This window comes from Apium graveolens, chromosome 7, assembly GCF_009905375.1.
Source record: "Apium graveolens cultivar Ventura chromosome 7, ASM990537v1, whole genome shotgun sequence".
Lineage (NCBI taxonomy): Eukaryota > Viridiplantae > Streptophyta > Magnoliopsida > Apiales > Apiaceae > Apium > Apium graveolens.
Window position 1 is genome coordinate 213190673 of NC_133653.1, and position 11783 is coordinate 213202455.

An 11783-nucleotide genomic window follows, 5' to 3' on the forward strand; every position below is an offset into this window, starting at 1 on the left:
TATAGATAAAGCTGAACCAGATGGGAATGTGGATGCATGGTTGTCTAAGGACTTTATTGAAGATATGGATGAGGCCTTGGCTAAATTCAGGAAAGATTATGTCATCATCTTGGGAAGTAATTCCAAGGTCCTCACTCCACAAGAGGTCTAGGATGCCATCACAAAAGTTTATAAAGCATAATTGAAGGATTTCCACTTTATGGGAAAAGTATTGGAGAAAACTCTGGATGGCCATCAAGGAGTAATCAAGGAGATTATTAACAAAAGATTTGATGAATTGATGCCAACCCTAAATAATATGAAGACAAAGTACATCAGGTTCTTAGACAAGCTTCAAGCTCTCTCTTGATCCTGTTGAAGAAAGCATCACCAAGCTAAGGTCCTCTTTCATGGCCCTGAATGATGTGATCCAAAAGCAAATCATCAACAATAATGACATCAAGGTCAAAGTGGATCAATTATACAATGCTATATATGAGCCATTTTCTTTGGTTATAAAGGATATAAGGACTGTAGTACATAACTCTCTTGGCACTTCTTTTGCATCTAGCTCGCAATCTATGCCTTCTACCTCAATAAATCTACAAATTCAAGCTCTTCAAACTCAAGTCTCAGATCTCCAAGCTTCAAATGTCTCTCTTCAGGATCAATTCTCACAATTTACCTCCCTTGTAAAAAGTCAACAACAGGACATCAAGTCCCTAATAGACTCCCACAAATACTTGCAGATGCAGACCTTAGTGTCACTTAGAGCTATTATGGGTGCCTTAAATATGCCCCTTCAGGAAACTCCTTAACAAGTAAGGACCCAAATCCATCAACCTTCTACCATGCCTGTAACTAAGACTAAGGGAGAGATGGATTCCAAGCTAAAATCCAACCAAGTTTCAAGTAAAATTAAAGATGATGTTGGATTGGACAGACTTAAGATGGCAGCTGAGGGACCTTGCCTTGACAAGGAATTTGATGAGTATCTAGAATTCCTGAGCATCTCTCTAAATTTCAACCATATCTCATACAAGAAGGTTGTAGATAAAAACATCAATTTCCTGAGGGTGGTGTTGGTGACTTGACAAAATTTCAAGGAAAAGAGGGTAATTATAAATGTCAATGACTCGGGAGTGGACAGATGTATGCAGGTGTCTCATTCTTTTCCACAATCAAGAAGGGAATCTTAGTTTGATATTTTTATCAACAAAGTGAATGTGGTGGTTCCAGAGGACACTCTCCTTCTTACTGAGCATAAAAAGGGTCAAATAGGTGCATTTCCTGAAGCCTACCTACATCCAAGCAAAGGAGTGGCCTACATATGTCCTAACAGCAAAAGATGCAAGCACTTTCAAATTCCTAAGTACTATGTCATGGGAAACAAAAAGCTGATAATGATCTTGGAGACAGATTTGAATTTAAAGAAGATCAAGACATTTGAAGATGGGGAAATGTTGAAGATTCTTTCAAAGTACTTAAAGAATGTTGAAACTTTGCTACCAAGAACTCAGATTAATACAAAAGATGATAACTTAGATGATGATGAGAAGAAGAAATATAAGCATAGATCTTCTGGCTCAAATCCAAGTCAATCCATCAAAGCAAGTGGTAGTAAGATGGATGATAAAAAGAAGGATGAAGGTAAGAAAAAGAAATATGATGAAGGAAAGAAGAAGAAACGGGATGAAGGGGATGGGAAGAAGACACAGAAAGCACCAGAATTCCAAATATCAAAAACTCTACAAACCCAAACACAAAAACCTAGCCAGACGAAATCTCACATTATCCAAACCCCTAAGCCTAAGTACCTATATAATCCAACTACAAATTCTCTACTCAAAATCCCTATCAAAGCCATCCAAACCTTACTAAATAAAATTTCTAAACCACCTTCATTCAAACCTCCAAATAGAACTCACTTCAAGTCTGTAGGAAGAAAATCAAGAAACATTCAAGCTAAAACTGGTGCACTTTGGAATTGTTACAATCAGGATGACTTTCTACCAATCTCAAAAAGAATATCAGATGATGACTATCATAAATAGCTGAGGAAATTGTTAATGTATGTGTTGTTTCTTTAGGAGAAGTCAGAATAAACTTCAAAGATGACACTTTCATTTTGCTGAACATAGAAGTAATTGAGAGTTATTCAACTGCAGAACTAGATAGAGTTATTAGTTTAATGAATGTAAGAGACTCCTTTACAAGGATGAGGAAGGCTGTGTTGGCTTAGAGTTTGAGAGAGAGAAATATAAGGCATGCAAGAGAAAAGGCTGAAAGGGAGGAAAGTGAAAGCAAATATGCTAAGGAAATTGAAATGTTTGAGCAAAGGTCAAATAAATTTAAGGCAAGGGGGTTGAGCAGGTTGTCTGCAAATGGTGTATTTCTGAATATAAAAACTCATAGATTTCAACCTGCTTGACAGTTACTCATTAGGAGAATGGCTCAAACTGGTTGAAGCTCTAAGAGGAACTAAGATAATTGAAGAACTTGAAATTTTAGTCAAACTCAAGGATCTAATTAAAGGAGAACCTGGTTATGAGAAGTTCAGATAGTCATGCAATCAATTTCCAAATGTAACTGCAAGAATATATGAAAGCTGTACTTTGTAAATTTGTCTCTTACTTATATTTGATTTTAACTTGGGGTTAGTCTTTTGTCATGCATGAATTTATGCAAGTAATCTTCTCACAAATTGGTGGAGATTGTTGTGCGAGACATGCCTATACATAATAAGACTAAGTCACTTTGACAAACCTAAGGATAATTTGTTTGATAATCTAAATTTGTATTTTGTAATTGTATTCCTTGAGTCTTTAAAATGTTAAGCAGATTAGACTGGAGGATTTTTCTGTGAACAACCTTCAAGCTAAGGAATAAACTCTGGAAGAAAATCAAATCCTGATCATGCCTCAAAGAGAAGTGTAGCAGCTTGGATTTGGATAATACTGTTCTAGGAAAAATGTTCTAAGTCAGATATCGACAAGTCACAGATCAAGGTATATCGAGAAGTCTGTCGAGAAGTCCAAAATGGCTTATAGAGAAGTCCCAAGAGATATCGATAAGTCAATATGCATGTAGAGATCTCTGATATCGACAAGTTAAAAAGAACTTGCAGAGAACTGGAGATATCGATAAGTCATTTCTTCATGTAGAGATCAAAAGATATCGAAAAGCCAAATCTTCATGTAGAGAACTAGAGATATCAACAAGTCAAAAGCTTATGTAGAGAACTGGAGATATCGACAAGTCATTCTACATGTAATGAACTGGAGACCTCGACAAGTCAGTAACACATGTAGAGAACTCAAGATATCGATAAGTCATTAGACTTATCGATATGTAACATCTCTACAGAACAAAAAGAGATCTCGACAAACTATCTCAAAATTCAGAATGTAGATAAATTGAAGATTCAATATTATCAGTCAGCGAACAATTCTATCACTGAATTGGAAAGACTACAAATGCAGCTTGAAGAATTCAAGATCAAGGGCTAAGATTCACTGGACAAAGGAGGGTCACATACCTATTAGATTCTACACAGATTTGCTAACACTGGAAATGGAAAATGTATAAACTAGCTTTAGAAACTGTGTTGGTATATTTTAGTGCAAGTTTTATAAACCTTTGTTGTTGGTCTATAAAGCATGTACGGGTCCTTTTTAAAAAAAACAGATCTAGGAAAAATCTAGAACTTTCTCTCAAGAATTGTAGCTGAGTTCTTGTCTTTAAGAACACAGATTTGTGGAAAAACAAATTTTATTAATACAATGTGTTAGATATATTTGATAATGTCATGTGTAATATGATTTGTATTTAGTTTTCAGATCTTACTTAACAGGACAAATCAGTACTTAACTGGAAATCAACACTTATACTGAAGACAGAACTTAAGATATCAGAACTTAAGTTATCAAAACTTAAGTTATCAAAAGATATTTATCAGGAGATAATATCAGGACTTAAGATGACTTTCAGATAAGGCAGGCGGCTGATTGAAAGGAAAGAAGATCGAGACTAAGACAGAAAGAATTATGCATGAAGAAAGAATTCTATGAAGAATAGAATACTGGGAAGAAAAGATAACTAGTTGATATATTTTAGGAAGCAAAATTATATTCCATATCAATTAGAATTTATCTTGTAACTGTGTGGTATATAAACACAGGCATAGGGTTTACACTATAAGTGTTATTATCGAAGTTATTATTCTTTGTAACCCTAGCAGCTCTCGTGATAATTTGTTCATCACTGAGAGAGGACAGTTCCATATTGTAACAAAGTTTATTGTGTTGAATAAAATCTGTTTTCTATTACTTGAGTTCTTATATCTGATTTGATTGTGCTAAACACTGTATTCAACCCCTTCTACAGTGTGTGTGACCTAACAAGTGGTATCAGAGCAGATCTGTTAACACGCATATAGTTTAAGATCCAAAAAAAATCATGTCTGAAGAAGAAACTCCAACCAAGCCCACCAAAAATGAAGAACTTCCAAAACCATAACCCATAGTCGATATGAGACTATAAGAGTTCCCATGTTGAAACCTTCTGAGTATCCATATGGAAAGTGAAGATGTCTATGTTTCTAGAAGCTACAGATCCAGAATATCTCGACAGGATTAATGAAGGACCACATATGCCAACCAAACTCTCTGTGGAAGTTGCAGGTCAGCCAGCAAAGTCTGTACCAAAGGAGAAAAGTGATTACACTGCTGAAGATATCTCATCGATTGCAAATGATGCAAAGGTACGACACTTGCTACATAGTGCCATTGATAATGTCATGCCAAACAGGGTAATTCAATGCAAGACTGCAAAAGAGGTATGGGATGTTTTGGAAATAAAGTGTCAGGGAACTGTTTTAATCAAGAAGAACAGGAAGACTATACTCACTCAAGAATATGAGCACTTTAACTCAAATCCTGATGAGTCATTAACTGATTTATATGACAGATTTCTCAAACTCTTGAATGATTTGTTACTAGTTGACAAAGAGTGTGATATTGAAGATTCAAATCTTAAATTTCTGTTAGCACTTCCTGAAAGATGGGATTTGAAGGCCACAATAATAAGAGACAACTATAATCTTGATGAAACAACTCTTGATGAAATTTATGGGATGCTCAAGACTCATGAACTTGAGATGGAACAAAGAAGCAAGAGGAATGGAAGAAAGTCAAGGACAATTGCTTTTATGGCTGAGGAGGAAAGTCCCAAAGTTGCCGCCTCAAAGAAAGGCAAGGGAAAAGCTCTCATCACAAAGTCTGATACTGAGTCATCAAGTTTTGATAGTGATGATGACTCAGAAACTGAAAGTACACCTGAGATAGACCCTGATGAAGAGATGATGAAGCTGTGTGCTCTTATGGTGAAAGTAATCACAAAGATTGCATACAGGAAATTCAGGAGAGGAAAGAAGTTTTCCAGGAAAGGTGCAAGTTCTGATAAGAAAGGTTTCAGAAAATCTGAAGGCAAAGGAGGAAAGTCTGACAGAGGAGATTACTCAAATGTTAAATGCTTCAACTGTGATGAGAAAGGCCACATATCTCCTGATTGCAGAAAAGGGAAGAGTGACAAAGGAAAGGCTCTTGTCACAAAGAAGAAAAGCTGGTCAGATGCCTCAGATTCTGAGGATGAGGAAAACTATGCCTTGATGGTAAATTCTGATAGCAGTTCTGATACTGCTGACTTAAAGGTACCTCAAACTACTTATTTGTTTCATACTGATGATATTACTGAGTAGAGAAGATATCTTAAAACCATGTTCATTAGTTATAAAGATCAAACTTTAACATGTGAAAGATTAACTTCTGAAAATCTTGCTTATAAAAAGAGGAATGATTATTTAGAAAAAGAGTTAGTCATGTTCCATCAAACTCAGAAAGATAGAGATGATGTCTTTTATGTTAGGAATGAAGTGCTAAAAATGAATGAATCTCTAAAAACTGAGTTAGAAAAGAAAAGAGGGATTATCAGGCTTTGGACTAACTCTGGTAAAGCAACTCAGGATATTCTTAGTAGTGGAAACTGGAAAGAGGGCTTAGGTTATGGAGATGATAAGAACAGTAAGGGAACTGTAGAAACTGAGCCTATAGTTGTTAAATAAAAATCAAAGGTAAATCCTGTTAAGTTTGTAACTGCAAAGTCTGATATTGAGAAATCGGAAGTTAAAGAGGAAGTAACTTCTGACAAATCTAAACAGGATAAGCCAACTGAAGTTAATATAGGCTTAATGACTAAGAAGCAGCTTAAGCATAAGCTGAAAGATGTCAATAATGTAAACAAGGTAAAGCCACCTAGGAAAAATAGGAATGGAAAGGAAGGTGTGAACAAAAGTAACAATTATAAGCCTGCTCCTAATGCTCCTAGAAAAACATGTCATAACTGTGGAAATTCTAACCATCTGGCTTCTTTTTACAGGAAGAATAAGAACATAAATTCCATACCTTCAAAGTCAGGAGTTAAGAGTCAGTCTGTTAGATATAAGCCACAAAATCCTTGTTTTTATTGTGGTAGTTTATGGCATTCCATTTATACTTGTAAGGAATATCATAGTTTGTACGATGATTATTATCAAATAAAACCTTCTGTAAAGAAAGTTAGCATTATTCCTTCTAGTGTAATTTCTGATGCAAAGTCTGATATTGCAAATTCTTATAAGAAAAATGTTAACATAAATTATGATGCTAAATCCGCTGCAAATGTTAACAAACATAAAAAGGCCAAAGGACCCAAGCAAGTCTGGGTCCTTAAAACTAATCATTAGTGGTCTTTGTGATTGCAGGGCAACAGGAAAAATATCCTAGTTCTGGACAGTGGATGTTCAGGACATATGACTGGAAATAAAGCCCTGCTATCAGACTTTGTGGAGAAAGATGGCCCAGGTGTTTCTTATGGAGATGGCAATATTGGAAAAACTCTAGGATATGGCAATATCAATCTTGGGAATGTCATCATTGAAAGAGTAGCTCTAGTCTCAGGACTTAAACACAATCTGCTGAGTGTGAGTCAAATATGTGACAGAGGTTATCATGTGGATTTCTTTGAAGAACACTGTGAAGTTGTAAGCAAATCTACAGGCAAAGTCGTACGAACCCTGATTTTTGTAATATTTTAAAACTTCAGTGAATAGTAACTGGAACTAGTTATGTAATACGTATGGAGTTCATCACAAATATGAATAGTGGAATTTTGGAAATCCGAGATCATATTCTTGTTTATCGAGGAAAATAAGTGAATGTAAAAGCCGTCGGAATTCGAAGATTCACGATTATACTACGTGTTTTCGTATTCGTAAGGAATGGCGTAGAACCGGGAATACTACGTGGAATAAACATTATATCAAGGTGTTTCTATGATCAAGAGAAAAGAATAGAATTGGTTAAAGGATTATAAGCGATAAAAGAATTCACTACGAAACGAAATGTTATACGATTAAACTATCGGAATGGAACGACAATCGCATGTACGATAAATAATCGAATGAGAAATTAATTTCATGCAAGTTGGCCATGCAAAACCAAGCTAACTAGTGGTTAGGAGATGTAACTAGGGAATTAGAATCTAACTAGAATGGTTAGTGGAATAGTAGTAGAATAGTAAGTGAATAGTGAGAGAATAGTAATGGGGAGACAAGGAAGTGCATGGCCATACCTCCCCATTTCTACTCATCTAAATTGTCAACCAAGCCATTTCTTTTGCTGATTATTATTCCCATATATACACACTATCAAACCCATCTTACACACTCCACCACTTTAACAAAAATCAGACCAAACCCCCCCCCCCACCTCTCTCTTGCTCTCGGTTGTTCATGCAGAAAAGAGGGAGAGCCCTCTTCTTCACTTCACTTCTCCATCCTTCCCTCTATTAAAAATTCTATAAAATTTCACAAAGCTTCCTTACATCCTAGTAAAGGTATGTCTATGATTTCATGGCCAAATTCTTAATGGTTCGTGAGAAACAAATTCTTGAAGTTCAAGAACTTTATGGACTGTTTTGACTAACATGGTTTCTTGGTTTTGTTTCTTAAGGATCTAGCCTTTCTAAGTGCTTTTCAAGAAAACCAAGCCTTAATAATCTTAGTACCAACCCTTCTAGTGCTCAATAAGGTATAACTTCCAACTCTTTAAAGTTTTAAGAGTGGGTTTAAGAGTTATTTATGATGTAGTGTCAAGATCCAAATGTTTGTGTATGTGTAAGGTCGGTTTGCTCATATTCTTGCTAAGTACTTGAGTTTTTGAGTTGTGATGCTTGTATGTGATGCTAGATAAAGTATATAAGGTGTATGTGGGTGGATCTTGAGAAGTAAAAAGTGTTGTGTTGGTCGTAAGTAGTGATTGTGTCAAGAACAAGTAGTAGAAATGGAATGTGGAGCCTATTGCACTTGGTCTGCCTTCTGCAGTGTATTCGGCCATGTAATTGTTTGAAACTTGTGAGTCACTGGCCATTACTGGGTAGATCTTGATTTATAGTTTTTGTACATGTGTGTATCGTCACGAGGGGATTTACGGTTTAGAAGTTATGACCGTTTTAGTGTAGAGCGTTCATACGAAAAGCCGACTGCACATAGGCCACTTGCATGATGATTTTGAAAGGCTAAAAATGATTTCGGAATCTTCGAAAAATCATGATAATTAAATAATGCAGCAAGGAAGACTGTCCAAAAAGATTTTAAGAAAATATTAATTTTTCAATTTTATAAAAATGTTTTAGTGAAGCGAATCGACAATCGCGTACTAACTAAGATCGTTGGTTATTGATTTTAGATCGCCAATAAAAGCCCCGAGACCATACCACTCCTAGCACTCGAGGCAAGTTTACGAAACCCCATCACAAATTATCCATGCTATATATACTGTTGTGATATGGATGCCATGATTTACAGTTTGAAAATATATGTTTGTCTGTGATATCAATACATTCAAATTATGCGATTGTTTATGAAAATAAACTTCGTTTTATACGGGTATAAGAAATTGAAACGTAATTTTAATATAATACAAGACAGTGGGAGTCAGAGATATTTTTTTTAAATCGATTTAATTCCGGAACGAGCCGGATGCGGAAGATTTCTATTTCAATAAACAAATTACTTTCGCGTAACATACACATTAAGCGAACGATTGAGATTTGATTTATAACTATAAGAGATAATCGAATATTCACTCAAGGGATATCCTATTTGATTGTTTATTTATAATTAATACCTAAAGAGTTACTAAAATATCCGAAAAATACTTAAAAGAGATATTGAAAAGTTTTTAAACGATTCACTCTATCTAAAACGTATGTAACCATTCGAAGGATAATTATAAGAAGCCAAATCATGTCTTAAGTATTTAATTAAGATTTTTATCAATTCATTGAACCTTATTGAGAAGCATTTAGTACTTAAGGTTTTATCAATTCATTGAACCCGTCTTAAGAATATTATGAGACCGTAAATATTTAATATTCCGTACTTCTAAAAATCATTTAAAAATAGACATGGTTCCCAAGGATACTTTCTAAATTATTCAAATTTCTCGAAAGAGATCAATCATCTGAAACCTATCAAAACCTTAGGGAACTTAGTCTAGAAGCATAAAGGTTTTGCTTCCTCACTCAACGAAAAACAAGTGAACAATATATGTAAAACTCTACTACAGTTAAGGGTTTGAAAATAATTTTAAATTCAAAACTCCGACAACTCCCAAGGAGCAATTGTACTAAAAGTGTTGAATATACTCATCTTAGTTAAAGGTCAACTCAGAACGATCTATTCCTTCGATATAGGATTTTATGTAAATGATATAATTGTTTTGGGACTAGAATGTGGCCTGCCCGGCACGGAGAGGTATCGGGTAGTGACCAAGCGCGGAGTGGCGCAATATACATTTATATGGTCTCTGTGACCATTGACTTTCGGACTTGCACGGAAATGGGCAACCATCGTGTAATGTCTTGATAAGCCCAAAGGCGACTAGGTTTGTATTCCTTCTACTAGTAGAGAAAATTTCGTATTCGGCTGATCACCGTTACGTGGTTTATTCCAGTATAGTCCTTTTCCTCCACTTTGGATAAATTGTTGTAAATCCTACAGCAGAAGGCCAACAAGGCTAATTTTTAATAAGGATGTTGATGCATATATATCACGTCCATTTGAGAATCTTGGTTCAAGCATCATATTGAGATTTTGAGATGAAATGAGAGTTGGATTTTTAACGCAGCGGGGGCATGGAAAAACACTTTTACACATACAAAATCCAAATAAAGGCTTATAAATCGTGAATAAAAATTCGAGGGATCGAATCTAACCTTTTAAAATAATTCGGAGACAACGATCAGAGATCCTTAGCAGTTGCTCCTCAACTGTGAAGCACTCCACCGGTATCCACCAAGAAAACGATGTTAAGGAGGAGGAAGGAGGTGGAGAGAATTGGGTTTTCCAAACTTTTTGGGTTTTGTGTTTGATGTGTGTTCGAATAAAATAGGGTCTATAATAGTGTATTTATAGGCAAAATTTTCAGCTGAAATTTTCCCATAAATAATATTATTATTATCCTATTTATTATTCTCATTAATAATTAAAACACCTTTTAATTATTAATCCTTTTTCTAAACACTTTAGAAATAATTCTCTCTCTTGATTTAATCTCCAAAAATTAAATCCTTAATTAATAATATTAAGAACTTTTCTTAATTAATTTATAATCAATTAAATCTCATTTAATCAATTATTAAATTTGTCAATTAATTATTTATTTCATAAATAAATAATTATTAGCCATTATTAATTAATTCCTCCACCATTAAATCATTCTCCTTTTATGGTGTGACCCTGTAGGTTCAATATTAAGCCGGTAGTAGAAATAAATAATAATAAAACTATTTTATCATTATTTATATAAATTCTCTAATTTATTAAATATGATTAATTAATTAATCACATTTATTCTACATCGTGAGTGATGCTTCTCAACATATCGCGACTATCCGGATAATATGAATTCACTGCTTAGAATACCAAGAACCTGTCAGTGAATAGTTACCGTACAATAAACTCCTTCTACCCTACAATGTCCCGATTAAATACAAGGCATGGGTCTCGTGTCAAGCCTATCTAATTCAATCACTTTGCTTACCATATACTATGCGTAGTTCTATGCAAATTAGAAACTCCTTTCTAATTTCATTTACTCTGGCCAGAGATTCCTGAACTCGCATAAGTGGATCAGCCTTGAACATTCGCTTCCTTCACTGGAAGGGGTAGATCCTTTATTGATCATACACTATCTTCGTGTACAAATTCCTATACCCAGAAGAGCCCTAATAATTATCCCTGGAGACTAAGAACTAAACCAAAGCATAGTTCAGTGTACACAAGATGACTATGATGACCTCAAGTCTAAGGATACTTGTACAACTATCACTATGTGAACAACTGCTGACACGTGAGTGAACTCCATCAGTTGTTCAGCTGTGCTAGTCATGTTCAGTGAACTTATTCTATAATAAGCACCTACATACTAGCTATAGTATCACCACACAAATGTCTATGAGAACAGACATCCTTCATAATGAAGCAAGCATAGTATGTACCGATCTTTGCGGATTACTAGTTAGTAATCCTATGACCAGGAACTATTTAAGTTTAGAGTTATAGATCTCACTATTATGATCTCATCATAATCCATAAAAAGCTTTACTCTAAACTATGGTATATCTTATTTAAACACTTAAATAGATAGAGCCCGTAATAAAAACAAAACAAGTCTTTTATTAATATCAATGAAATCAAAACAGAT